The 27,512-nt window shown below is 41.8% G+C and overlaps 1 pseudogene; it reads right to left on the bottom strand.

Annotated features, from left to right (window-relative positions):
- The window catches only part of LOC125597501, a 59,223-nt pseudogene extending 32,363 nt beyond the window's left edge, over positions 1–26,860 (bottom strand).
- Between the last annotated feature and the right edge of the window lie 652 nt (positions 26,861–27,512).

Genomic DNA, 27,512 nt, shown 5'->3' on the forward strand with positions numbered 1-27,512 from the left:
CCGTACCATGCCTTAGTTTACTCTTAACTCCCTTTCCTTTCACACCTTAGCTTTCTCATGTCCTTAACTCCTCAATGCCTTCACATATACCTCAACACATCTCAACACTCCCCCTCAAGCTTAGCTTTATGATAGTCTAAGCTTGGACAGCCATGAGATCTTCCTCATTAAAAACCTCACCAAAGAAAACCCATTGGGACAAAACTTTGATGAGGGAAAAAGAGTAAAGACCTCATGACTTAGGGGATCAGCTCCTTCTCTTCCCAAGATCTATGAGTCCCAATCTAATGTGAATGGACTCCATAGTCTTTTGTCTTGCAGCCTTAGTGAACACATCAGCCAACTGATCTTCACTCCGAGTGTAGCATGGTAAGATGACTCCTAGGATGATCATCTGCCTCACCTTGTGACAATCAACTTCAATGTGCTTGGTTCTCTCATGAAACACCGAGTTGGAGGCAATGTGAATAGCTGCTTGGTTATCACAATGCATTGTCATAGGTGCGGCTTGATCAATCTCCAAATGCTTCAAGATGCCTTTGATCCACACCAGCTCGTTGGTAAGCTTCAGCATAGCTCTATACTCAGCTTCAGCACTTGAGCAAGAGACCACCTTCTGCTTCTTACTCTTCCATGTAACTAAGTTGCCTCCAATGAATGTGCAATAGCCGGTTGTTGATCTCCTATCAGCTCTATCTCCTGCCCAATCAGCATCACAATAGCCCACCACTTCAGTGCTTCCATTGCACCCCATCCAGACTCCTTGATCTGGCGAGCCATTCAGATACATCAGTAGCCTCTCCACCATGTGCCAATGATGTTCCTTGGGAAGCTGCATATGTTGACTCACCTGATTCACAGCAAAACATATGTCAGGTCTTGTGATGGTAAGGTAAATCAATTTGCCAACAAGTTTTCTATAGAGTTTAGGATCATGAAATGGCTTGCTGTCTTCAATCTCCCCCTCTCTTGGTACTTTGTAGCCATCCTCCATAGGCATCCTTGCTGTCTTGCCTCCATAAGCACCTGCATCTTTCAAAAGATCAAGTGTATACTTCCTTTGGGACATGAATAACCCTTCCTTGGATCTACAAATCTCAATTCCAAGAAAGTATTTCATTTCTCCCAAATCTTTGATTTCAAACATGGATTTGAGAAACTCCTTGGTTGCTTTGATACCCTCCTTATCACTACCTGTGATAATGATATCATCCACATACACAAGGAGAGCAACCATACCTGAGGGTGTAGTGAGGGTGAAGAGTGTGTGATCTAACTCTGACTTCCTGAAGCCACGTCCATTCAAAGTTGTGCTCAACTTGTTATACCACGCTCTTGGTGACTGCTTTAAGCCATAGATAGCCTTCTTTAACCTCAGTACATTCCCTTTCTTCACTAGATGGTCTAGACCTGGCGGAGGATACATGTAGACTTCATCCTCAAGTTCCCCTTGTAAGAATGCATTCTTTACATCCATTTGCCACAATCCCCATCCAAGATTAACCGCCAAGCTTAGAACAATCCTAATGGTGTGTAGCTTAGCTACAGGGGCAAATGTCTCAATGTAATCCTCCCCATATGTCTGAGTGAACCCTCTTGCTACTAATCTAGTTTTCTTCCTCTCAATCTGTCCATCAGCCTTGTATTTGATTGTGAAGATCCATCTACTAGACACTGCCTTCTTCCCTTTTGGTAGTTCACTCTCATACCATGTATCATTCTTTATCATAGCTCCTGCCTCAGCTCCTACTGATTCCTTCCATTCCTTATCCTTCATTGCCTCTTCATAGCTTCTTGGGATGTGATTCTCATCCAAGTTTACCATGAAAGCACAATGTGCTTCTGGATATTGAGCAAAGGAGCACACGGCTTGAGAAGGATGCTCCACAGCTTGGGCATTGTAGTACACTCTCGTGTTTACCCAGCTAGAAGGATCCTTCTTTATCCTTGTACTCCTTCTTAGTGGCTGCACAACCGGTTCTTCTTCCTGTGCTTCTTCTACCACTTCGTTTTGAGAAGGTGTTTGTATCACACCATGATCATGCCCATGACCATCAGAACCTATGCTCTCTTCTCCTTCGTTCTCTACTCCTCCTTCATCTTGGTTAGCCTCTTGTATAGGCTCTTCATGCTCCTCTCCTCCCTCATGATCAAGGTGGGATGGTGAACCAACTTCAGGAGGTGTAGTCGTGTGATCTCTTGGATCCTGGGATGTACTGATTCCAAGACCTTCAAGGATGATCCGCAAGGTGGTGGCCTTGTCTGATGTTAAGTCCTTCAGGTCTTCTTGATTCTTTTCTTCATAGTACCCTCTATCTTCTAAGAACTTCACGTCTCTAGATACAAGTACTCTTCTTGCTATAGGATCATAGCACTTGTATCCTTTCTGTGTAGCTGAGTATCCTATGAATACAGCCTTGGTACTTCTTGCTTCTAGCTTGTTGCGCATCTCTCCTGGTTTGAGCACAAAGCATAGACATCCAAAGACTTTCAAGTAATCAAGAACTGGCTTGTACTTGTTTAGAACTTCAAATGGAGCCTTCTCATTCAGAATCTTGGTTGGAGTTCTATTGATCAAGTAACAAGCAGTGGCAACCGCATCACTCCAAAATCTCTTTGGAACGTTACTCTGAAACATAAGTGACCTTGCCACCTCCATGAGGTGCCTATTCTTCCTCTCAGCCACTCCATTTTGCTGTGGAGTATACGGACAACTTGTTTGATGTAGAATCCCATATTGTGATAAGTGTTGCTTGAATGCATTGCTTGTGTACTCTCCTCCATTATCTGATCTCAAAATTTTAATCTTAGCATGATAATGGTTAGTCACATAAGTTTGAAAGTTCCTAAATGCATCAAGCACCCTATCTTTGGTCTGAATTAAGGTTAACCAGGTGTATTTGGATTTTTCATCAATGAATGTGACAAAATACTTATAGCTATCTCTAGATAAGCAAGGGGCAGTCCACACATCTGAATGAACTAGATCAAAGCAATTCTCATAAACGGTAGTAGACTTTTGAAACACATTCCTACAATGCTTGCCTAAAATGCAAGCTTCACAATTTTTGTTTTCAAACACAACACCTGGTACCATTAAGTTCAAAGCTTTAACATGAGGGTGTCCTACTCTAGCATGCCACAATGCATGTTTATTCAACAAAGAAGCAGAAGTAAACGAGCAACTATAATCAGGAACAGAAGTGAGTTCTTCAAGCATATAGAGATCTCCTTTAGTCACTCCTTTCCCAATCAATCTACTGCTCTCAATATCCTGAAATTTCACATCATTAGGACTAAAGATAACATTGCATTGTAAATCATTAGTACATTTCTTTACAGATAATAGGTTTGATGTGAATTCAGGCATGTAAAAAGCTTTAGATTCTTTGTTAAACAACTTAAGCTTCCCTATTCCCTTAATAGGTATCTTATCTCCATTTGCTATCATTACATGCCCATGAGTAGGTTCTATATCCTTAATCAGTTTCTCATCACTTATCATATGATGTGATGCACCAGAATCAATAATCAATGGTTTATCTACTCGTTTAGCATTATGACATAGATTACTAAGTGATGGAGACATCCTATCATTTCTAGCAATGTGTGCATATCTATACTCATTCCTAGCTTCTAACCGTTCTACTAGTTCTCTAATCAAGTGATCATCCTTATATGCAATCATAGAGGCTCCAAAGGAATAACCATAAGTGTTACCGTTTTCCTTTAGCATTTTGAAGAGTGCATCAAGGTCTGATCTCCTGATGTAGTCATTGTTGCTGCATGAGCTTGAGGCGCCTGTGTAAGCCACCAGAGACTTCCCATTCCCATCATTGCCTCCATGACCATCCACCTCACTTGTCTTGATGGTGCCAGCTCCACTTGATCCTTCAGTCACATTTGCCCTTCCCTCACGCTCCTTCATGAACTTGGCCGGCTTGAGGTGTGGGTGTAGTATCCAACATTGGCTCTTCTTATGACCATGCTTCTTGCAATGATCACAGTTACCATTGAACTTCCTGTCCTCATACTTCCCGTGAGATGCCTTGTTAGCTTGTGGAGCTTCGGTTAAGTCCTCATGAGCTGCCTGATTGGCAAGAGAGAGCTCCCCCTTTCCTCCAAACAACCCCATAGACCCTTGCTCCCTTTGGATTTGCGCACACACATCCTCAAGGTCCGGAAGCTTGTCAGCCCTTAACATGTGCTGGATGAGTTGAGTGTAGGCCGGGTTCAACGTGAGAAGCAGCCCAAAGACCTTATCTTGCTCACGCCTCTCATTCAACTGATCAGGATCAGTTGTGCTCGGCCTCAGCATCTCCAGTTCTGACCATAAGGACCTGAACCTTCCCAAGTGCTTAGTGAACTCCATATCCTCTTGTACTAGACGGTTGATAGCTTGCTTCACTTCAAACACACGGCTGAGGTTGGAGATGTTCCCATACACCTTCTTCAGCGTGTCCCACAGCTCCTTGGCTGATTCACAGTAGCTGTAGGCATCCAAGATAGCTGGATCCAAGGATGCGTGTAAAACCGTCATCACCAGCATGTCTTCTTGTTGCCATTTCTCTACAGCCACTTCATTGGAGACCTCTTCTTGATCTCCTCCCTGAGTAATGAGTTTCGGAGCCTCCCCTGTTGTGATGTGCCCCCACAAACCCTTACTTCCCACCGCAGTCTTCACCATCCGAGACCACACAAGGTAGTTGTTACCTTTGAAAGTAACCGCTACCTTCATCCTCATGTTCATACCATGTTCCATCTTTGCTCAGCTTGACTTGAACAGCTTGAATCTGATGAAATCTTGAGTCTTGAATCACGTACACACACCAATCTTGAGTCTAGGATCGCGTAAACACACACTGAACGTAGCACAGCCCAAACACCTTCAAAGCCACTCGCGTGTAGCTTCAAAGCCTTCAGCTTGTAACTCTCTAAAGATCAAACCCCAGATTCTAATGAACCTGGCTCTGATACCATATGATATTTAGAGATCCTTAGAGTAACTAGAATATAAGTAAGAGTTTAAGTAGAGATTAGGAAGAGATTGTGAAAGATTAAGAGACTTGAGAGCTGTTTAGTGTCTAAGAGAGAATCATGGTGACTTAGGAAATTAGAGAGAGACTCAGAACTCTATGATCTTATTAATGAGTGAGGTTACATATTTATATTGTTCTAGACATTAGGGTTTTCGAAACACAAGAGTAGATAAGCATGTGAGGTCAAGGGAAGAGCCTTTGCTTTTGTTTGAACCGGCCAATGACTAGCTTCACACGTTCGGGCATCTTCCTGATCCTGGTCCAAGATGCTCTTCTTTTCCAGCCCTTGCCAGCCTGTCCTAGCTGTCAAGCCGCGCCTCCCTTATCCACTCCAACGTCTGGATAAGCTTTTGGTCGAGTGTAACTTCACCTCGGTCCATAAGAGTTACTCGGTGAAGTTACCATCCTAGTTTTACCTTGGTACGGTCAGTGTACGGATGGCCCGTCCGTACCATGCCTTAGTTTACTCTTAACTCCCTTTCCTTTCACACCTTAGCTTTCTCATGTCCTTAACTCCTCAATGCCTTCACATATACCTCAACACATCTCAACACGCAAAAGAGTAGACAATGTCCTATTGACTGATTCAGTTTGACCATCAGTTTGGGGATGACAAGTAGTTGAAAACAATAGCTTAGTTCCCAACTTTCCCCACAGAGTTTTCCAGAAATAGCTAAGGAACTTAGTATCTCTATCAGAAACTATAGTCCTAGGCATACCATGCAATCTAACAACTTCTCGAAAGAATAGATCAGCTACCAAAGATGCATCATCAGTTTTATGACAAGGTATGAAGTGAGCCATCTTAGAAAATCTATCAACAACCACAAAGATACTATCTCTTCCTTTCCTAGTCCTAGGCAATCCTAAGACAAAGTCCATAGAGATATCAATCCATGGTGCAGTAGGAATAGGAGAGGTGTATACCAACCTGTTGGTTGGACCTTAGACTTGGCTTGTTTGCACACGACACACCTTGAGCACACACGCTCCACTTCTTTCTTCATACTCGGCCAGTAGAAGTGCTCCTGCAAGGTGGAGAGTGTTTTGGCGACTCCAAAGTGTCCCATCAGCCCTCCTGCGTGAGCTTCCCTAACATACAATTCTCTCAAAGAGCCACTAGGAACACACAGGCGGTTATCATAGAAAAGAAATCCTTTTACTTGGTAGAATTTTCCACTAGCATGTTTCTCAGATTCTCTAAACACATCTTTAAACTCAGGATCATTAGCATAGCAAGATTTAATATGTTCAAAGCCTAAGAGTTTAGTTTCCATTGAAGATAAAAGAGTATACCTTCTGGAGAGTGCATCAGCCACTACATTCTCCTTACCTTTCTTGTAGTGGATGACATAAGGAAAGGTCTCAATGAACTCCACCCACCTGGCATGTCTCTTGTTCAGCTTCTGTTGCCCTTTGAGATGTTTAAGGGATTCATGATCTGTATGGATCACAAACTCCTTAGGCCACAAGTAATGTTGCCACACTTGTAAAGCTCTCACCAAGGCATACAGCTCCTTGTCATAGGTAGGATAGTTCAAGGTGGCGCCTCCTAGTTTCTCACTGAAGTAAGCTATGGGTTTCTTATCCTGCATCAACACAGCTCCAATTCCAATACCAGATGCATCACATTCAATTTCAAAAGTTTTAGAAAAGTCAGGAAGTGCAAGTAAGGGAGCACTTGTTAACTTCTCTTTTAGCATTTGAAATGCATCTTCTTGGGTTGGTCCCCAAGTGAAACCTACACTCTTTTTGATTACTTCAGTCAGTGGTGCTGCAACTGTACTGAAATCTCTCACAAACCTCCTGTAGAAGCCAGCAAGTCCATGAAAACTTCTGACCTCTCCAATAGATTTAGGAATCGGCCACTCCCTGATAGCCTTCACTTTTTCCTCATCAACCTGTATGCCCTGTGAAGTCACAACAAAACCTAAAAAGATAAGGTTATCTGTGCCAAAAGAACACTTTTTATAGTTAGCATACAGATTTTCTTTTCTAAGCACATCCAGAACTTGTTTCAAGTGGTTAACATGTTCTTTCATAGTCTTGCTGTAAATCAGGATATCATCAAAGTAAACAACTACAAATCGTCCTATCAAAGCTCTCAAGACATGATTCATTAACCTCATGAAACTACTAGGTGCATTAGTAAGTCCAAAAGGCATCACAAGCCATTCATACAATCCTAGCTTAGTTTTAAAAGCAGTTTTCCACTCATCTCCTTCTTTCATTCTAATCTGGTGGTAACCACTCTTTAAATCAATCTTAGAAAAGACACATGTATAAGTTTTAGAGAATCTGAGTTTGATATAAGGAAAGAAAGAGATTAGAAAGAGTCTAGAGTTTATTTAGGACGAGTTTAGCTAAGAGTTTAGTGTATGATCATGATTGAGAGCCTTTGAGTCTAAGAGATTGTTTTAGTGTCAAGAACTGTCAGATTATCATTAATGAAGAGTTTACAAATATATAGGAGAAGATACAAGGGTTTTCCTAAAGGTAAAGTAAGCAAAGCATGTGAAGTCAAGGAAGAGCTAGGCGCCGGTTTCAAACTAAGCCAATGGGAGACTCCACATGTGTGGGATGAATGGATAAGGTTGCTTTCCCTTTCCAGCTGCATACAGCCTGTCAAGTCGCGGTCTTATCCTTCTCTCAACGGTCTGATCAAGTGCTGGTAACTCTCCATAGTTACCATCACCCTTTTCACAAGTAACCATCCTGAATAGTGAAGAGTATTACCCAAGACTTGTACGGCCACTCCTCATGTACGGCCTGTACGGATTGTACGGACTAAGCCTCCTCAATCCCTTTCTTCCTAATGCTTCACCACTTCATACTCTCTCCTCACATACATTACTCAACACTTCATCTCATGATCTCATCTCAAAGTGATCTCATCTCAACACTCCCCCTCAAGCTTAGCTTTGTGAAAGTCTAAGCTTGGATAGCCATGAGATCTTCCTCATTAAAAACCTCACCAAAGAAAACCCATTGGGACAAAACTTTGGTAAGGGAAAAAGAGTAAAGACCTCATAGCCAAGGGGCTTAGCTCCTTCTCGTGAGATCAATGAGTCCTAGCCGGCTATGAATGGACTCTATTGTCTTCTGTCTTGCTGCCTTTGTGAACACATCTGCTAGCTGATCTTCACTTCTCGTGTAACATGGTAAGATGACTCCAAGGAGAATCATTTGCCTCACCTTGTGACAATCTACTTCAATGTGCTTGGTTCTCTCATGGAAGACTGAGTTGGTGGCAATGTGTATAGCAGCCTGGTTGTCACAATGCATGGTCATTGGAGTGGATTGAATAATCTCCAAGTGCTTCAGTATCCCTTTGATCCATACAAGCTCATTAGTCAGCTTCAGCATGGCTCGGTATTCAGCTTCAGCACTTGAGCATGAGACCACCTTCTGCTTCTTACTCTTCCAAGTTACTAAGTTCCCTCCAATGAATGTGCAGTAGCCGGTTGTGGACCTTCTATCTGCTCTATCTCCTACCCAATCTGCATCACAGTAGCCTACAACTTTTGTACTCCCATTACACCCCATCCACACTCCTTGATCCGCTGAGCCATTAAGATACATCAAGATCCGGTTCACCATTCCCCAATGATGTTCTTTTGGAACTTGCATATGCTGACTCACCTGGTTCACAGCAAAACAAATATCAGGACGTGTGATGGTTAGGTATATGAGCTTACCCACTAGCTTTCTATAAAGCTTTGCATCCTTGAATGGTGGACTGTCTTCAATCTCCCCCTCACGTGGAACCTTGTATCCATCTTCCAAGGGAGTCTTGGCCGTCTTTCCATCAAGCTTACCTGCATCTTTCAACAGATCAAGTGTATACTTTCTTTGGGATAGAAACAAACCTTCCTTGGATCTACATATCTCAATCCCAAGGAAGTATTTCATCTCTCCCAAGTCTTTAATCTCAAAAACAGATTTAAGAAAGTCTTTAGTGGCTTGTATCTCTTCTTTATCACTACCTGTTATAATGATGTCATCTACATACACAAGTAGAACGACAATACCTGAAGGTGTGTTGAGTGTAAAGAGAGTATGATCAAGCTCTGACTTCCTAAAGCCTCTTCCATTCAGAGTTGTGCTCAACTTGTTGTACCATGCCCGTGGTGATTGTTTTAGACCATAGATAGCTTTCTTTAGTCTGAGAACATTCCCTTTCTTCACCAAGTGCTCTAGACCAGGAGGAGGTAACATATACACTTCATCTTCTAGTTCTCCTTGTAGGAATGCATTCTTTACATCCATTTGCCACAAGCCCCACTCAAGATTCACCGCAAGTGATAGGACAATCCTGATGGTATGTAGCTTAGCAACTGGCGCAAATGTGTCTATATAATCCTCTCCATATGTTTGAGTGAATCCTCTTGCAACCAAACGAGTCTTCTTTCTATCAATCTGTCCATTTGCTTGGTACTTGATTGTAAAGATCCATCTACTAGACACTGCTCTCTTTCCTTTAGGTAACTCACTCTCATACCAAGTGTCATTCTTGATCATTGCATTGGATTCAGCTCTTACTGATTCCCTCCACTCCTTGTCCTTCATGGCTTCCTCATATGACTTTGGTACATGGCTCTCATCTAAGCTTACCATAAAGGCACAATGTTCTTCTGGATAATGAGCAAAGGAACACACAGCTTGAGAGGGATGTTCCACAGCCTGGGCATTGTAGTACACTCTCGTGTTTACCCAGTTGGAACTATCCTTTCTCACTCTGGTGCTTCTTCTCAATGGCTGCACCGCCGGCTCTGGTTCAGGTTCAGTTGTAGTTGCATTAGTTTCCTCCTCTTGATCTTGGCTTGGTACCTCCCTATCTTCCTGCATCATACTTTGATCATGATCACCTGAGCCTTCTTGATCATGACTTTCAACATGTACTTCAGCTGGTTCAGGTGTGTTTTCCCCCCCCATGATCTACATTTGATGCCTCGGTAGGTTGTGTGGTTTATCACTTTTAGGATTGAGTAGAGTAATCTGAGTAAATAAGAAAGACTAGAAGTGATTTAGAAGAGATTTGAGTATGAAATGAGATTAGAAGTCTAGGATCGAATCATGTTGAGAGTAAAGACTAAGAGAGACTCATAACTTTCTTAATAATATTAATGAGTGAGGTTACATATTTATAAGAGGAACACAAGGGTTTACAAGAGGGGAAATGAGCACTATTGAGCCGTGTGTAGTCAAGGCAATGGATTCAAATCAACCACTAGGATGCATCACACGCTTATGGCATCTTGGACTAAAGGTGCTTTAGCTTTCCAGCCTGTTCCAGCCTGGCACCGCGTCCCCTTATCCTTTCAACGGTCTGATCCTCTCCCTAAGCTACCCAAGTCACTCCTCCTTAGTTACCGTCTCACTTGGATAAGGTATGGTAAGTTTTGGTTGAGGTTTGGATGGTACGGCCTTGTACGGCCTTGTACGGCCTTGTACGGCCTTGTACGGCCTTGTACGGCCTACCGTACCATACTCTCCCAAACTTCCCTAAGTACTTCATCTCCTCTTCTCTTCAACTCCTTATCTCTTCATCTCCATATACTCAGCTCATCTCAACACTCCCCCTCAAGCTTAGCTTTGTGGAAGCCTAAGCTTGGACAGCCATGAGATCTTCCTCATTAAAAACCTCACCAAGGAAAACCCATTGGGACAAAACCTTAATGAGGGAAAAAGAGTAAAGATCTCATGACTAAGGGGATCAGCTACTTCTCTTCCCAAGATCAATGAGGCCCAATCTGATATGAATGGACTCCATTGTCTTTTGCCTTGCAGCCTTGGTGAATACATCAGCCAACTGATCTTCACTCCTAGTATAACATGGCAAGATGACTCCTAGGACAATCATCTGCCTCACCTTGTGGCAATCAACCTCAATGTGCTTTGTTCTCTCATGGAACACCGAGTTGGAGGCTATGTGAATGGCTGCTTGGTTGTCACAATGCATTGTCATTGGAGTGGCTTGTTCTATCTTCAAATGCTTCAAGATGCCCTTGATCCAAACTAGCTCGTTTGTAAGCTTCAGCATAGCTCTATATTCAGCTTCTGCACTTGAGCATGACACCACCTTCTGTTTCTTACTCTTCCAAGTTACCAAGTTGCCTCCAATGAATGTGCAATAGCCGGTTGTTGATCTCCTGTCAGCTCTATCACCTGCCCAATCCGCATCACAATAGCCCACTACTTCTGTGCTTCCATTGCACCCCATCCATACTCCTTGATCCGGCGAGCCATTCAGATACATTAGCAGCCTCTCCACCATACGCCAATGATGTTCCTTGGGAAGCTGCATGTGTTGACTCACCTGATTCACAGCAAAGCATATATCAGGTCTTGTGATGGTAAGATAAATCAATTTGCCAACAAGTTTTCTATAGAGTTTAGGATCATGAAATGGCTTGCTGTCTTCAATCTCCCCCTCTCTTGGTACTTTGTAGCCATCCTCCATTGGCATCCTTGCTGTCTTGCCTCCATAAGCACCTGCACCTTTCAAAAGATCAAGTGTATACTTCCTTTGGGACATGAACAAACCTTCCTTGGATCTACAAATCTCAATTCCAAGAAAGTATTTCATTTCTCCCAAGTCTTTTATTTCAAACATAGACTTTAGAAACTCCTTGGTTGCTTTGATACCTTCCTTATCACTCCCTGTGATAATGATATCATCCACATACACAAGGAGAGCAACCATACCTGAGGGAGTAGTGAGGGTAAAGAGAGTATGATCCAATTCTGACTTCTTAAAGCCTTGGCCGTTCAGAGTTGTGCTCAACTTGTTGTACCAAGCTCTTGGAGATTGCTTCAACCCATAGATAGCCTTCTTTAGCCTCAGTACATTCCCTCGTTTCACTAGATGTTCAAGACCAGGTGGAGGATACATGTATACTTCATCCTCAAGTTCTCCTTGTAAGAATGCATTCTTCACATCCATTTGCCACAATCCCCATCCAAGATTAACTGCCAAGCTTAGTACAATTCTAATGGTATGTAACTTGGCTACTGGTGCAAATGTCTCAATGTAATCCTCTCCATATGTTTGAGTGAACCCTCTCGCTACTAATCTAGTCTTCTTCCTCTCAATCTGCCCATCAGCCTTGTATTTGATTGTGAAGATCCATCTGCTAGATACTGCCTTCTTCCCTTTTGGTAGTTCACTCTCATACCATGTATCATTTTTGATCATAGCTCCTGCCTCAGCTCCTACTGATTCCTTCCATTCCTTATCCTTCATTGCCTCTTCATAGCTTCTTGGAATGTGATTCTCATCTAAGTTTACCATGAATGCACAATGTGCTTCTGGATATTTAGCAAAAGAACACACGGCCTGAGTAGGATGCTTCACAGCTTGGGCATTGTAGTACACTCTTGTGTTTACCCAACTGGAAGGATCCTTTCTCAGCCTTGTACTTCTTCTCAACACTGGCCCTTCTTGCACCATCTCTTGTTCTTCTTCTTGTGGCAGTACACTTGGTTCAGATCTTTCTTCTCCTAGCTGACTTGCTTCAGCTCCTTCTTCCCTTAGCTGACTCTCTTCAGCTCCTTGTTGATCATTTGATTCCTCAGCTTGATCATGAGAACCAGAACTCTCTTCTCTACTTGTCTCTTCTGTTGAACTGAAGAGAAGATAGAGCTTGTACAATAATAGGGCAAGCTCTAGAATGTTAACTTGAAGAAAGAAATGGAGTGAAAGGAGAAGTATGGAGGAGTTGGGTCTGGTACAAAGATAGGGCAAGTCCTTCAGGGATTGTCCAGAAGTGATCTGATGGTTGTGCAAAGATAGGGCGAAGTCCAGGAGGGACTTAGAAGAGTATTTGGGAGAGTGTGCTAACTTAGGGACTGGCCGTACGGATTTGGTACGGACGTTGTACGGACTGTACGGATCTGTACGGACTGTACGGATCTGTACGGACCGAGACATCCCGAAAGTTTACCAGTCGACTAGTAGAGCACATTTGAAGTTGGTGCAAAAATAGGGCAGAGGTCAGCTCGTAAGAGAAGAAGACAAAATAAGCTCTTAAGAGAAGAAGACAAAAGAAGGGAGCTGGCGCCAAAGACAGGCTGGAACAGGCTGGCCAAGAGCTGTGTATTGACCATGTATCTAGTCTGATATATGGGAAAGTTCAAGGGAGCCTTACAGCAACCAATCAGGCGCCAGTCTCCACATTGACCAGATTCAAATGAGCCAATCATGAAGCAACAAGAGCACAGCCAATGGAGAATCACGACCAGCCTTACTCTCCATCCTGTCCATCCATTTAAATTCAAGTTATATCAGCCATTAGATTTAGGTTTATGATTTGCATCTTGTAAGAGCATATATAAGCTTATATGTGGCATTTTGTATGAACCAAGTGAGTAAGGGGGGAAACCCTTCTCCTTCATGTTCTATGAAAGTCTGTTCTTGATACTAAGTCTCTCAGTCTCTTTAATCTTGTTACCTAGTCTCTTTCATACTCTAAATCTCTCCCCATACTCCTAAGTCTCAAATCTGTTCACATAAACTCTCCTAAACACTTTCTCACACACACCTTGAGTTAATCCTATAAAAATCTCATGGTATCAGAGCCAGGTTCATCAGAACCTGGTATCTAACTTCCGCAAAGCTCAAGCCCACCTCCATGGCTGTTTGAAGCAAAGAAGAAGCTCTTTAGTCCAGCCAACGTTTGTTCATCTTCATGAGGAAGATAAACACATCTGAGGTGCTTGAGAAGCTGTATGTGCTCTATCCTGACTTATCAAGCTCAACCTGAAGAAAGGAGACCCTGAAGAACAAAGCCTTGAAGCTGTTTGACAACACTCTTCAAGAGCTAGATCCTTGAGTCTTAGTGGTGGTTCAAGAAGAAAGGTGATAGCTTTCTACTTGGGACTGGTTTGGCGACTTGAAAGGGAGGAAATGAGGTGTCTCAGCCATGGTGGGGTCAAGAGGATGGTTCATGAAAGAAGAAGGGGTGTGATACGACACCAAGAGCTCAACATCTGGCCATGAACCATGGAGATTCAAGGAACTAGTAAAAGTTCCTTGGCTGTAAGCTGGATCTCTTTCCCTCTTTATTAAAAAGCTTGAGTATAGAAATGTTGAGGTGGTGTGGTGATTGATGTTCTGTGTATATCCCAGGATGCTTCAAAGGCTTGATTAGTGTTTTGAAGAATAAAGTGATTGCTCTAGTTCAGTCATGAGTTTGCTAAGATATTAAAACTTATTGTTTGAATCCTGTGCTCATGAACTGAAAATTGATTGAAGTAATGCTGAGAACTGTGTAGTCCTGGATATAATGATGCTTGTCAGGGAGTTAGTAGACGTCTAAACCTGATTGCTTTTCATGAAATGAATCTGCTGGCTGTCTGACATTGAAGCATTAGATTCATGTCTAAATGCTGAGTAAAGAAGCTCTTAAGAGTGCCTAAGTAACTTGTCTTGAATCTGTTAGGATCCTGCTTGTACTTAGAGAGTTAGCTTGCAAAGAATAGAACTTGAAGAATGCCTTGTGTCTATCTGTTGCATTGCTTGTGATAGTAGGAATCAAACTTGATAAGTTGTTAATCAAGATTTGACATCAGTACTATTGAAAATGGTTAAATGCTTAATGTCAGTTCTAAATAAACATGTCTTGTTAAAGATGATAGATTATATTATCTAATCATGCTTGCCTTCATGAGTTAGAAACTGAGTAAGATTAATGCATACTGCCCCTGTTTATTGTTGCATTTAGATTAAAGTCTAAGTTGCATATTAAGGAATGGTTAAAATTGCCTAAATACTTTGACTTGAATCTGATAAGGTCTTGCTTAGTATTTAGAGAATGGTTGCTTTCATAGATAAGAACTTGACATTGTCTTGATTCTATCTAATGCTATAAAGCTTGAGACATTGGTGATCAAACTTGATGAAGTCAAGGATTGATCCCAATGCAATTGTGTCTTATCTTTGCTAGAGTTTGAGTGATGTTTCAGGTTCACAAAAGGTGTTCCTAGTTCATCATCAAATCCAAGTTGAAAGAGAAAGAATGATGCCCATTGTGTGTACAATGGAGAGGTGTTACAAGAAGGGAGAAGCACAGATGGTTGTAAAACTCACTAGTGTTCTTCTTCTCAACATTGCAAGTACCAGAAGAAGAAGCCAACCGGGTCTAAGCAGTGGCGTGCCTATTCAAGAGGGTGCTCAAACTAAGACAGAGCACTCTTGGCTGTGTGAAGAAGAAGGCTACTCTATCAAGGCGGCTTCTATTGTGAGGTGATTGAAGAAGTAGCTGAAGCATCCACAAGCATTCCATCATGGTGGTGAATTCAGAAGGGTGATTGCAATAAGAGAAGAAGAAGAAGAAGTAAGGATTCAAGTGGTAACGTTGAGAACCACTCCTCATCATCTTAACCAAGGGAGTAAACCTAATCTCATCTACCTTAATATGTCTTGATAGGTTTATCTCCTGATTATACTATGTGCTTTCCCTAATTCCATTAAGAGTTTATAGCTTCTAGTAGAATGTCTAGGCTAATTGCACTGAAATTGTGTTGCTACTGCATTGTCTTATTGATAATAAGTAATGTCTAGAGTCCCAGAAACTCACTGTCTGTTTATTGCATTGTCTTGGGTGTGGTCATAAACTTGAATCATCATGAATGTGTTGTAGAATTGAGTAGAATGTCTCTGCTACTTGCATCATGATTGATAAGTTATTTTGCATACATAAGCATATCTCATACTGTCTAAGTTCAATCCTAGTGTTATCTGATGCTACTGTCTATGTTTAATCCATCAATGAAAGTCTTGCATCAATTAGAAATTGTCTAAGTTGCTTGCATCATTGGTTCTGATTGAAACTGTTGTGCATAACTTTAATATTAATCATGGATTGAACCTGTTGCATTCATATAGCTGATGTTTTAAGATTGTGCATTCATGTAGTAATGCATTTAAAAATGAGCCTAAATTGCAAATGTACTGATGTAAGCTTGCATTGCATTTAGAGAACTTAATAATCATAATAACCTAGGATGTCATTGTAGTATCTAGAACTTGCATTGTCATTGTTAGAGATTGAAATCTACTTGTCTTGACTCAGTCCAGTTCTGAGTGTTGCTATGCCATAGTTAAATCCATCAGTGATGTCTTATAAGCATTTAGAAGTATGTCTAAGCTACTTGAATCATTGGCTGTGATAAAACTAGTGAGCATAAGCATAAGCTACTTGAATCATAGTCACGCTTATTGTCTTGATTGCATAAGTACCATCTAGTCTTGTGTTCATTTGAATTGAATCTGGTTCATTCATATGGTTAGTGTGTAATCTAATGCATTCATCTATTGTTGCATTTAAAAAAAAAAATAAAAAAAACTGAAACTAAATTGAATCTAAAGGGATCAGTGTATTGTTGAAAGCATACATTGTCTTTGCATATTCTTGTCTTGATTGTCTAGCTTGTTTCAAGTATCATATATTATTGTGGCATTGGTGATCAAACAGGATGGATGATCTTGGTTTGATCCCAATGGGATGATCTGATCTTGCATTGAGTTATGGTGGTGTTAGGTACACAAGGAAAGTGATACATGTAACTCGCCAACAACCAAGAATGTAAAGACGAGGGTCTTGCGCCATTGCATATCATCACTAGGACATGTTAGTCCATAATCTACAGGAAGTGTAGTGTGATTGAGTATGCAATGAGAGATGGCCATTGCATAATACCATTGGACATATCTAGTCCTTAGTCTACAGGAAGTGTAGCATGGGTCATTATGCAATGAGAGGTGTGTCTTGTGAGACTCTCTATGGTGATTCAAACACCCTAGTTCCTGGTTAAGGAAGAGAGTAAACTCACAAGAAGAAAGCTATCATGAAAGATGATAGTTATTAGACCATGGAGATGCATAGGATCATCACAAGCTTAGCTCCTTATAGTCTCGGTTCTAAGCTTGAGGGGGAGTCTTAATGCATATGATCCATGGTCAGTAACAAGTCTTTGCAAAGGCTTCTACAAAGGATCATCAACCGGACCAAGTCAGTGGCGTGTCTAGGTAAAAGGCTGTTCAGAGCAGTCTTGGCGAGTGAGGAAGAAAGCTCTCCATCAATGCGGCTTCAATGAGAGGTGATTGAGGAGAAGCTGATGAATCCATTCTGCCTTTCCAAGAAGTTGATGATGCCATGAAGATGGTGCATTGGCCGAGTTAGGAAACTCACAAAAACACAAGGGAAGTTCCCTTAGACTTTTAAACTCTTTCTTCAATCTTTTTCATTCATCTTATTCATTGCTTGTGCTTGAAAAGATACTTAAGATGATCATGATTGAATTATGGGATTGTGTGCATCAAGTGTGATGCAGGATATTCATTGTCTTGTTTTTGATAGGTACTGATGCACCTTTGGGATAATGTATCAGGTACCATTGCTTGAGCCTCACTAAAGGTGTTCCTGGTCATTTCCTAGCTTCTCTAAGGTGGCTGTGAAGTCTGTTGAGAAGGGGATATCCAAACCAGTTCTATAAAGAGGGCAAGCAGTGTGTGAAGTGTTGATCAGCCTCACTGGTGTTTTGAAGATGATCTGGTTGTGTCCTAGCTTCTCTAGGATGGCTGTGAAGTCAGTTGGGAGGGGGAGACTTCAAACCGGTTCCATGGAGAGGTGAAGCCGAAGTGTGAAGTGTGCGCAAAGCTGTGAAGAGTTGCTGCACCTAGTAGGCCGTGATCCAGAGCGTCTTGTGTCCAACCACACTGGTTCTAAGGCACAAGAGCTCACTGGCCAATCCCTAGGCTTTGGAGAGCTCTACTCTTTTTCCCTTGCAAGGTTTTGTCCCAATGGGTTTTCCTTGTAAGGTTTTTAATGAGGGAGACTCTTCAGAGTTCCAAGCTTAACTTAGGATCAACTAAAGTTAAGCTTGAGGGGGAGTGTTGAACTGAAGAGAAGATAGAGCTTGTACAATAATAGGGCAAGCTCTAGAATGTTAACTTGAAGAAAGAAATGGAGTGAAAGGAGAAGTATGGAGGAGTTGGGTCTGGTACAAAGATAGGGCAAGTCCTTCAGGGATTGTCCAGAAGTGATCTGATGGTTGTGCAAAGATAGGGCGAAGTCCAGGAGGGACTTAGAAGAGTATTTGGGAGAGTGTGCTAACTTAGGGACTGGCCGTACGGATTTGGTACGGACGTTGTACGGACTGTACGGATCTGTACGGACCGAGACATCCCGAAAGTTTACCAGTCGACTAGTAGAGCACATTTGAAGTTGGTGCAAAAATAGGGCAGAGGTCAGCTCTTAAGAGAAGAAGACAAAATAAGCTCTTAAGAGAAGAAGACAAAAGAAGGGAGCTGGCGCCAAAGACAGGCTGGAACAGGCTGGCCAAGAGCTGTGTATTGACCATGTATCTAGTCTGATATATGGGAAAGTTCAAGGGAGCCTTACAGCAACTAATCAGGCGCCAGTCTCCACATTGACCAGATTCAAATGAGCCAATCATGAAGCAACAAGAGCACAGCCAATGGAGAATCACGACCAGCCTTACTCTCCATCCTGTCCATCCATTTAAATTCAAGTTATATCAGCCATTAGATTTAGGTTTATGATTTGCATCTTGTAAGAGCATATATAAGCTTATATGTGGCATTTTGTATGAACCAAGTGAGTAAGGGGGGAAACCCTTCTCCTTCATGTTCTATGAAAGTCTGTTCTTGATACTAAGTCTCTAATCTATTCTCTAAGTCTCTCAGTCTCTTTAATCTTGTTACCTAGTCTCTTTCATACTCTAAATCTCTCCCCATACTCCTAAGTCTCAAATCTGTTCACATAAACTCTCCTAAACACTTTCTCACACACACCTTGAGTTAATCCTATAAAAATCTCATCTTCATGGTTTTGAGTTCTTGTTTCATTCCCCCCCCTCATGGTCAAGATTGGAGGTCTGATGATCCGGTACTGGAGTAGTGCTTCTTCCACCTTGATTCATGTTGATTCCAAGACCCTCTAGGATAATCCTCAATGTTTCAGCTCCATCAGAAGTGAGATCTTTCAAATCATCTTGAGTCTGCTCCTCATAGTATCCTTTTTCTTCAACAAACTTCACTTCTCTAGATACTAACACTCTCCTTGTGTTAGGATCATAGCACTTGTATCCTTTCTGACTTGATGAATATCCAATAAACATTGCCTTTGAACTCTTAGCTTCTAGCTTGTTTCTTATCTCTCCAGGCACCATCACAAAACACAAACATCCAAAGATCTTCATATGCTCTAGAGAGGGTTTGTACTGATTCAGTACCTCAAATGGTGATCGTCCTTGAAGAATCAGAGTTGGTGTCCTGTTGATGAGATAACAAGCCGTAGCAACTGCATCACTCCAAAACTTCTTAGGCACGTTAGATTGAAACATCATAGACCTGGCTACTTCCATCAAATGCATGTTCTTCCTCTCAGCCACACCATTCTGTTGTGGGGTATAGGGACAGCTTGTCTGATGAAGGATTCCATGCTGAGATAGGTGTAGTTTGAATGCTTGTCCTGTGTAAACACTTTTGTGTATTAGAGTGTGTTTAAGAACAATCAGATTGTTTTGTGTAAGATTAAAGAGATTAAGAGAATAAGTAGAGAGAGAATAGAGAGAATACTCAAAACTCCATTAATTATTAAAGATGAGGTTTACAACATATTTATATGAGTGAGACAATCCATTTTCGAAATGTATCTGATAGGGTAGAGATTCAGAGCATGTGTAGTCAAAGAGAGCTATCCAAAAGCAGCCAATGGGAGTCTTCACATGCTTGATCCCTTTGGCATCTTTTACTAGATGCTGTCTACTTTACAGCCTGTCTCCAGCCTCTCTAGCTGTGAGGAAACCTTATCCAGACTGCCCCTTCCTTATCCAGAAGCTCCTTGGTCGTGGCTAACTCTCCAAGGTGAAGCAAGGTAAGTTTCCAAGCTTTTACTTAGTTACCACAGTAAAACAAAGTTACTGTGGTAAAACTCCAAAGTTACTGTATGTCTCAATCCTCTTTCTCTATCAATGTATTCACTCTTTATTACCTCATCTCAACACTCCCCCTCAAGCTTGACCATGTGGAACAAGTCAAGCTTGGAAACCATGAAGACCTCCCTCATTAAAAACCTCACCAAAGAAAACCCATTGGGATAAAACTTTGATGAGGGAAAAAGAGTGGAGACTCCATGGTTAAGGGGTTCAGCTCCTGGGAGTAAGATCAATGAGTCCAAGCCTGGATAGTATGGACTCCATTGTCTTCAATCTCGCTGCCTTGGTAAACACATCTGCAAGCTGATCTTCACTTCTTGTATAACATGGTAGAATCACTCCTAAGATAATCATCTGTCTCACCTTATGACAATCCACCTCTATGTGCTTTGTTCTCTCATGAAACACTGAGTTGGAGGCAATGTGGATAGCTGCTTGATTGTCACAATGCATAGTCATAGGAGTGCTCTGCTCAATCTCTAGATGCTTCAAGATCCCCTTAATCCACACCAACTCGTTTGTCAGCTTCAACATGGCTCTATACTCAGCTTCAGCACTTGAACAAGAGATAACCTTCTGCTTCTTACTCTTCCAAGTAACCAAGTTCCCTCCAATGAATGTACAATACCCAGTAGTTGATCTCCTGTCCACTCTATCTCCTGCCCAATCAGCATCACAATACCCAACCACTTTTGTACTGCCATTACAGCCCATCCAAACTCCTTGTCCAGCCGTCCCACTCAGATACCTCAGTATCCTATCAACCATCTTCCAGTGATGGACCTTTGGCGCCTGCATATGTTGACTCACTTGATTCACAGGAAAGCATATATCTGGCCTGGTAATAGTCAAGTAGATCAGCTTGCCAACCATCTTCCTATACAGCTTAGCAACCTCAAACAACTGGTTCTCTTCAACCTCCCCCTCACGTAAGACCTTATACCCCTCTTCAAGAGGTGTCTTGGCTACCTTTCCTCCAAGTACATCAGACTCCTTCAGCATATCCATTGTATACTTCCTTTGACACATAAACAAACCCTCCTTGGATCTGCATATCTCAATCCCCAAGAAATACTTCATCTCTCCCAAGTCTTTGATATCAAACACAGACTTGAGGAACTCTTTAGTGACTAATCCCAGCCTTATCACTCCCTGTGATAATCAAATCATCCACATATACCAGTATCACAATGATCCCTGATGGAGTAACCAAAGTGAAGAGTGTATGATCAAGTTCAGACTTCCTGAATCCTCTCCCATTGAGAGTTGTACTCAGCTTCCTGTACCAAGCTCTAGGAGACTGCTTAAGCCCATATATTGCCTTCTTCAATCTCAAAACATTCCCTGGTTTTACTAGATGCTCAAGACCAGGAGGAGGAAGCATGTATACCTCATCTTCTAGCTCACCTTGTAAGAAAGCATTCTTCACATCCATCTGCCACAAATCCCACTCCAAGTTTGTCGCAATGGACAACACAATCCGAACTGTGTGCAGCTTAGCTACTGGTGCAAAGGTATCAATGTAATCTTCTCCATAGGTCTGTGTAAATCCTCTTGCAACCAATCTAGTCTTCTTCCTATCAATCTGTCCATTTGCTAGATACTTGATTGTGAAGATCCATCTACTAGATACAGCCTTCTTTCCCTTAGGCAGCTCACTTTCATACCATGTATCATTTTTGATCATAGCACCTGCTTCAGCTCCCACTGATTCTTTCCATTCCTTGTCTAACATAGCTTCTTCATAAGTTCTTGGTACATAACTCTCATCCAGACTAATCATAAAGGCATAATGCTCCTCTGGAAACTCAGCAAAGGAACACACGGCTTGAGAAGGATGCTCCACAGCCTGGGCATTGTAGTACACTCTCGTGTTTACCCAGTTGGAAGGATCCCTCTTTATCCTTGTGCTCCTCCTCAAAGCTTGAACCTGATCTTCAGTTTGCACACTAGCCGGCTCCACTTGCTCTTCTCCACTAGATTGAACCTCATCCACTTCTCCACTAGACTGAACCTCATCCACTTCTCCACTAGACTGAACATTGTTCTCAACTTCTTGTGATATATCTTGATCATGAAGACCTGAATTCTCTTGGTTTTGCTCTTGCTCACCAGATTCAGTTCCATTCCCCCTCTCATGATCAAGAGGAGTTGTTCTTCCAGCTCCACCAGTCTGATTGGAAGGCTCTCTCCTTCCTGCTTCCTGATCCTGGGATAACCCTATCCCAAGCTTCTCCAACAACACTCTCAGTATTGTTGCCTTATCAGATGGAGCTTGAGACAAACCTTTCAGATTTTCCCACTCCTTTTCTTCATAATAACCTTTTGTTTCAACAAACTTCACTTCTCTAGATACCATCACCCTCCTTGCTTCAGGATCATAGCACTTGTACCCCTTCTGAGTGATAGAGTAACCAATGAACATAGCCTTAGTACTCTTTGCCTCCAGCTTGTTTCTCTGCTCTCCTGGAACCATGACATAGCACACACACCCAAAGACACGTAGGTGATCAATGACAGGTTTGCTCTTGTTCAACACTTCAAATGGAGACAGATTCTTCAATATCTTGGTTGGAACCCGGTTGATGAGATAGCAAGCAGTCTGCACAGCATCACTCCAAAAGCGTTTTGGTACATTTGCATGAAACATCATTGATCTAGCAACCTCCATCAAGTGCCTGTTCTTCCTCTCAGCTACACCATTCTGCTGTGGTGTATAAGGGCAGCTAGTCTGATGCACAATCCCATGCTTGGCTAGATGACTCTTGAAGGCATTGCTGATGTATTCACCTCCATTATCTGATCTCAGTACCTTCACAGTAGCATTGTATTGATTAGATACATATGCTTGGAAGTTCATAAATGCTTCTAGCACCCTATCTTTAGATGGAAGCAATGTAAGCCAAGTATACTTAGACTTCTCATCAATGAATGTCACAAAGTACTTCTGGCTATCTCTAGACAAACAAGGAGCAGTCCACACATCTGAATGAACTAGATCAAAGCAATGCTCATAAGTAGTTTCTGATGTTGGAAAAACAGTCCTACAATGCTTTCCTAATATGCATGCTTCACACTCCAAGTGATTAAATGACATATTAGGAATTATCAATTCAATAGCACGAGCATGAGGATGTCCCAATCTAGCATGCCAAGTACTACTATCAATCTTCTCATAAGTACTACTCAAACACATAGAATCAAAGGGTTTAGAGATCTTAGCCAATTGGAGCTGGTATAGATTATTCTTGCTGTCTCCTCTCCCAATGACCCTTCCAGTCTTCAAATCTTGGAACTCAACATCATCTGGCCTGAAGACTACCTGACAGCCAAGATCAATCGTGGCTTTCCTCACAGATAGTAGATTTGAAGCAAATTGTGGCATGTAGAAGGCATCTGAGTCTTTATCAAATAGCTTGAGCTTTCCAACTCCTTCTATTGGAATCCTATCACCATTTGCTATCATCACACCCCCAGTAGCTTTCTTTACATCACTCATTAAGCTTCTGTCACTAATCATGTGATGACTTGCTCCAGAATCAATAATGATGGGTTTGTTGGATGTGGATGCTTTGGCAGGAGCACCTTGTCTCCGGGTCGTAGCCAAAGCATACACATACTTGACAAACTCATCCCATTCATCCTTTGTGACAGGTTCATCCGCTCCTTTTGACTCTAGCTTCCTCATAACCCCACTGCTCTCTTCAGATTCTCCCATGTAAGCTGAGTAGAAACACTCTCCTACTTGCATACTCTCCTTGATATCCTTCCTCCATAATCTGCTCATCATAACCCACATCTTAGAAAGCTTTCTCAACTTTCCCTTCTTGCAGCTTGTACCTCTCTTCCATCTACCTGGCTTCTTGTTTATCTCCCACACATCACAAATGTGTTCAACCAGCTCACATATCTCTCCCATAAGAAAGCTAAAGATCACATCTTGCTTCCTCCTTCCTGTATGAGTTTTCACCATACCCAACTCTGATTCTACTTCTCTCAGCCTCCCCACAAGCTGATACAACTCGTCCTTCCCTTGTCCTAGACTATAGATCACGCCCTTGGCTTCATGAACCTCCAACCTTGCTGTCTGACCTTCTTCAGCAGCTACCTCCTTTAAAGGTTCTACCTTTACTTGAATCTCCTTCAAACTTGCTGTCTGATCTTTCTCAGCAGCTCTCACCTTTAAAGGCTCTTCCTTTACATGATTACTCCAAATCCCACAGCTTTCCAAAGCTGTCTCTACCCAACCTGACCAGATCCACTCATTTTCTCTCCCTTTCTTCACTTGATAACTTGATCTTGTCTTCATCTCTCTGCTCACGTTTGACTCCATCAGATGTCCTCAATAAAACCCAGCAAATGAAGAACAGAGCTCAAAACCACCAAGAACACTCAAGAACATCAAGAACAGCTCAAGAACACAAAACCAGATTTTTAAGAACATGAATAACACACTTCCACCCTTTTAGTAACCTGGCTCTGATACCATAAACACTTTTGTGTATTAGAGTGTGTTTAAGAACAATCAGATTGTTTTGTGTAAGATTAAAGAGATTAAGAGAATAAGTAGAGAGAGAATAGAGAGAATACTCAAAACTCCATTAATTATTAAAGATGAGGTTTACAACATATTTATATGAGTGAGACAATCCATTTTCGAAATGTATCTGATAGGGTAGAGATTCAGAGCATGTGTAGTCAAAGAGAGCTATCCAAAAGCAGCCAATGGGAGTCTTCACATGCTTGATCCCTTTGGCATCTTTTACTAGATGCTGTCTACTTTACAGCCTGTCTCCAGCCTCTCTAGCTGTGAGGAAACCTTATCCAGACTGCCCCTTCCTTATCCAGAAGCTCCTTGGTCGTGGCTAACTCTCCAAGGTGAAGCAAGGTAAGTTTCCAAGCTTTTACTTAGTTACCACAGTAAAACAAAGTTACTGTGGTAAAACTCCAAAGTTACTGTATGTCTCAATCCTCTTTCTCTATCAATGTATTCACTCTTTATTACCTCATCTCAACACTGTGTACTCTCCTCCATTATCTAACCTAAAAATCTTTATCTTGGCATTGTAATGGTTAGTCACATAGGTTTGAAAGTTTTTAAATGCATCAAGTACCCTATCTTTGGTTGGAATTAAGGTTAACCAGGTGTATTTGGATTTTTCATCAATGAAAGTTACATAGTACTTATGGCTATCTCTAGACAGGCAAGGTGCAGTCCAAACATCAGAATGAATGAGATCAAAACATTTTTCATAAACAGTAGTGGACTTGGTAAAGACAGTTCTACAATGCTTGCCTAAAATGCAAGCTTCACACTCATTATTCTCAAAGGAAACACCTGGCAACATCAGTTTTAAAGCCTTATTATGAGGGTGTCCTAATCTAGCATGCCACAATGCATTTTTACTTAAACTAGAACCAGAAACAGAAGTAAACGAGCAGCTATATCTAGAAACAGGAGTGAGATCTTCAAGTAAATATAGTTCTCCTTTAGTCACTCCCTTTCCAATCATCTTGCTGCTTTTAATATCCTGAAACTTCACATCATTAGGACTGAATATAACATTGCATTGTAAATCAGTAGCACATTTCTTAACAGATAACAAGTTTGAAGTAAATTCAGGCATATAAAAAGCTTTAGTTTCCTTATCAAACAGTTTAAGACTTCCTATTCCTCTAATAGGAATCTTATCTCCATTAGCAATCATCACATTTCCATTCATTGGTACAATGTTTTTAATCAAACTAGTATCACTTATCATATGATGAGATGCTCCTCAATCAATCACTAATGGCTTAATGTCATGAGAACTAGCAATATGTGCAAGGATATTAGATGGTTTGAATGTATGATCATTTCTAGCAAAGTTTGCAATCCTAGATTGATTTACCATTTCTATCAAGCTCTCATGCATCCTATCAGTTCTAGTTAGATTCTTATAGTTCTCTACTACACTAGCACCAAATGAATACCCAAATGTGTTACCATTCTCCTTGAACAACTTAATGAGAGCATCAAGGTCGGATCTCCTTAGATACTCTTGATCATTGTTCCCACGGTTGCTTGGTGCTCCAGTGTAGGCTACAAGAGACTTCCCATCACCTGCCTCACGCCCATCTATCTCCTTTCCTTTGCTTGTACCAACACCACTTGTACCATCCGAGACATTAGCCCTTGCCTCACGATCCTTCATGAACTTAGCCGGCTTGAGGTGGGGGTGGAGTATCCAGCATTGGCTCTTCTTGTGACCATGCTTCTTGCAGTGATCACAACTCCCATTGAACCTCCTCTCCTCAAACTTCCCATGCGCAGCCTTGTTTGCTTGTGGAGCTTCACTCCCCTCCTCTTGAGTTGCTTGACTTGCAAGGGAAAGATCTCCTTTCTTCCCAAACAGCCCAATGGAGCCTTGCTCCTTCTGAATCCGTGCACACACATCCTCAAGGTCAGGTAGAGTATCCTCCCTAAGTAAGTGCTGGATGAGACCGTTGTACGCCGGGTTTAGGGTGAGGAGTAACCCAAAGACCTTATCTTGCTCTCTCCTCTTGTTAAGCTCATCAGCATCCGTTGTGCTTGGCCTAAGCATCTCCATCTCGGACCAGAGGCTTCTGAATCTTCCTAGATGCTTAGTGAACTCCATGTCTTCTTGTACAAGGTTGTTGATAGCTTGCTTCACCTCAAACACTCGGATTAGGTTTGAAGTGTTGCCATACACCTTCTTCAAAGTATCCCACAGCTCTTTAGCAGACTCACAGTAGCTGTATGCATCCAGGATAGCCGGCTCAAGGGACGCATGGAGCACAGACATCACCAACATGTCCTCTTGATGCCACTTCTCTTCTGCTTTGCTTGCGGCTTCATCTTCAGCCTCTCCTTGAGTGATGAGCTTTGGAGCTTCTCCTGGCGTGATGTGTTTCCAAAGCCCCTTGCTTCCCACTGTGGTTCTCACCATCCGAGACCACACCAAGTAGTTGTTTCCCTTGAAACACACCGCCACTTTCATGTTCATGTTCATCCCACTCTCCATGTTGAATGTAGAACCCTTTAGACTTCAATAACTTTCTCTTGAGGTAACTTGTCTTGAGCGAACACCACACAGCTTCAATAACACCTCACACAACCAATAGAACTCAGAAAGATTACCCAGAACCGCTTAAGAACACACGAACACCAAACTGTCTCTTCAAAGCTTCAATCTTGAATCTTTAAAGAACTCAACGAAACCAAGTTTCCTATGAACCTGGCTCTGATACCATATCACTTTTAGGATTGAGTAGAGTAATCTGAGTAAATAAGAAAGATTAGAAGTGATTTAGAAGAGATTTGAGTATGAAATGAGATTAGAAGTCTAGGATCGAATCATGTTGAGAGTAAAGACTAAGAGAGACTCATAACTTTCTTAATAATATTAATGAGTGAGGTTACATATTTATAAGAGGAACACAAGGGTTTACAAGAGGGGAAATGAGCACTATTGAGCCGTGTGTAGTCAAGGCAATGGATTCAAATCA

The sequence above is a fragment of the Brassica napus genome, unplaced genomic scaffold (genome assembly GCF_020379485.1).
Source record: "Brassica napus cultivar Da-Ae unplaced genomic scaffold, Da-Ae ScsIHWf_1473;HRSCAF=2065, whole genome shotgun sequence".
In the NCBI taxonomy this organism is placed as follows: Eukaryota; Viridiplantae; Streptophyta; class Magnoliopsida; order Brassicales; family Brassicaceae; genus Brassica; species Brassica napus.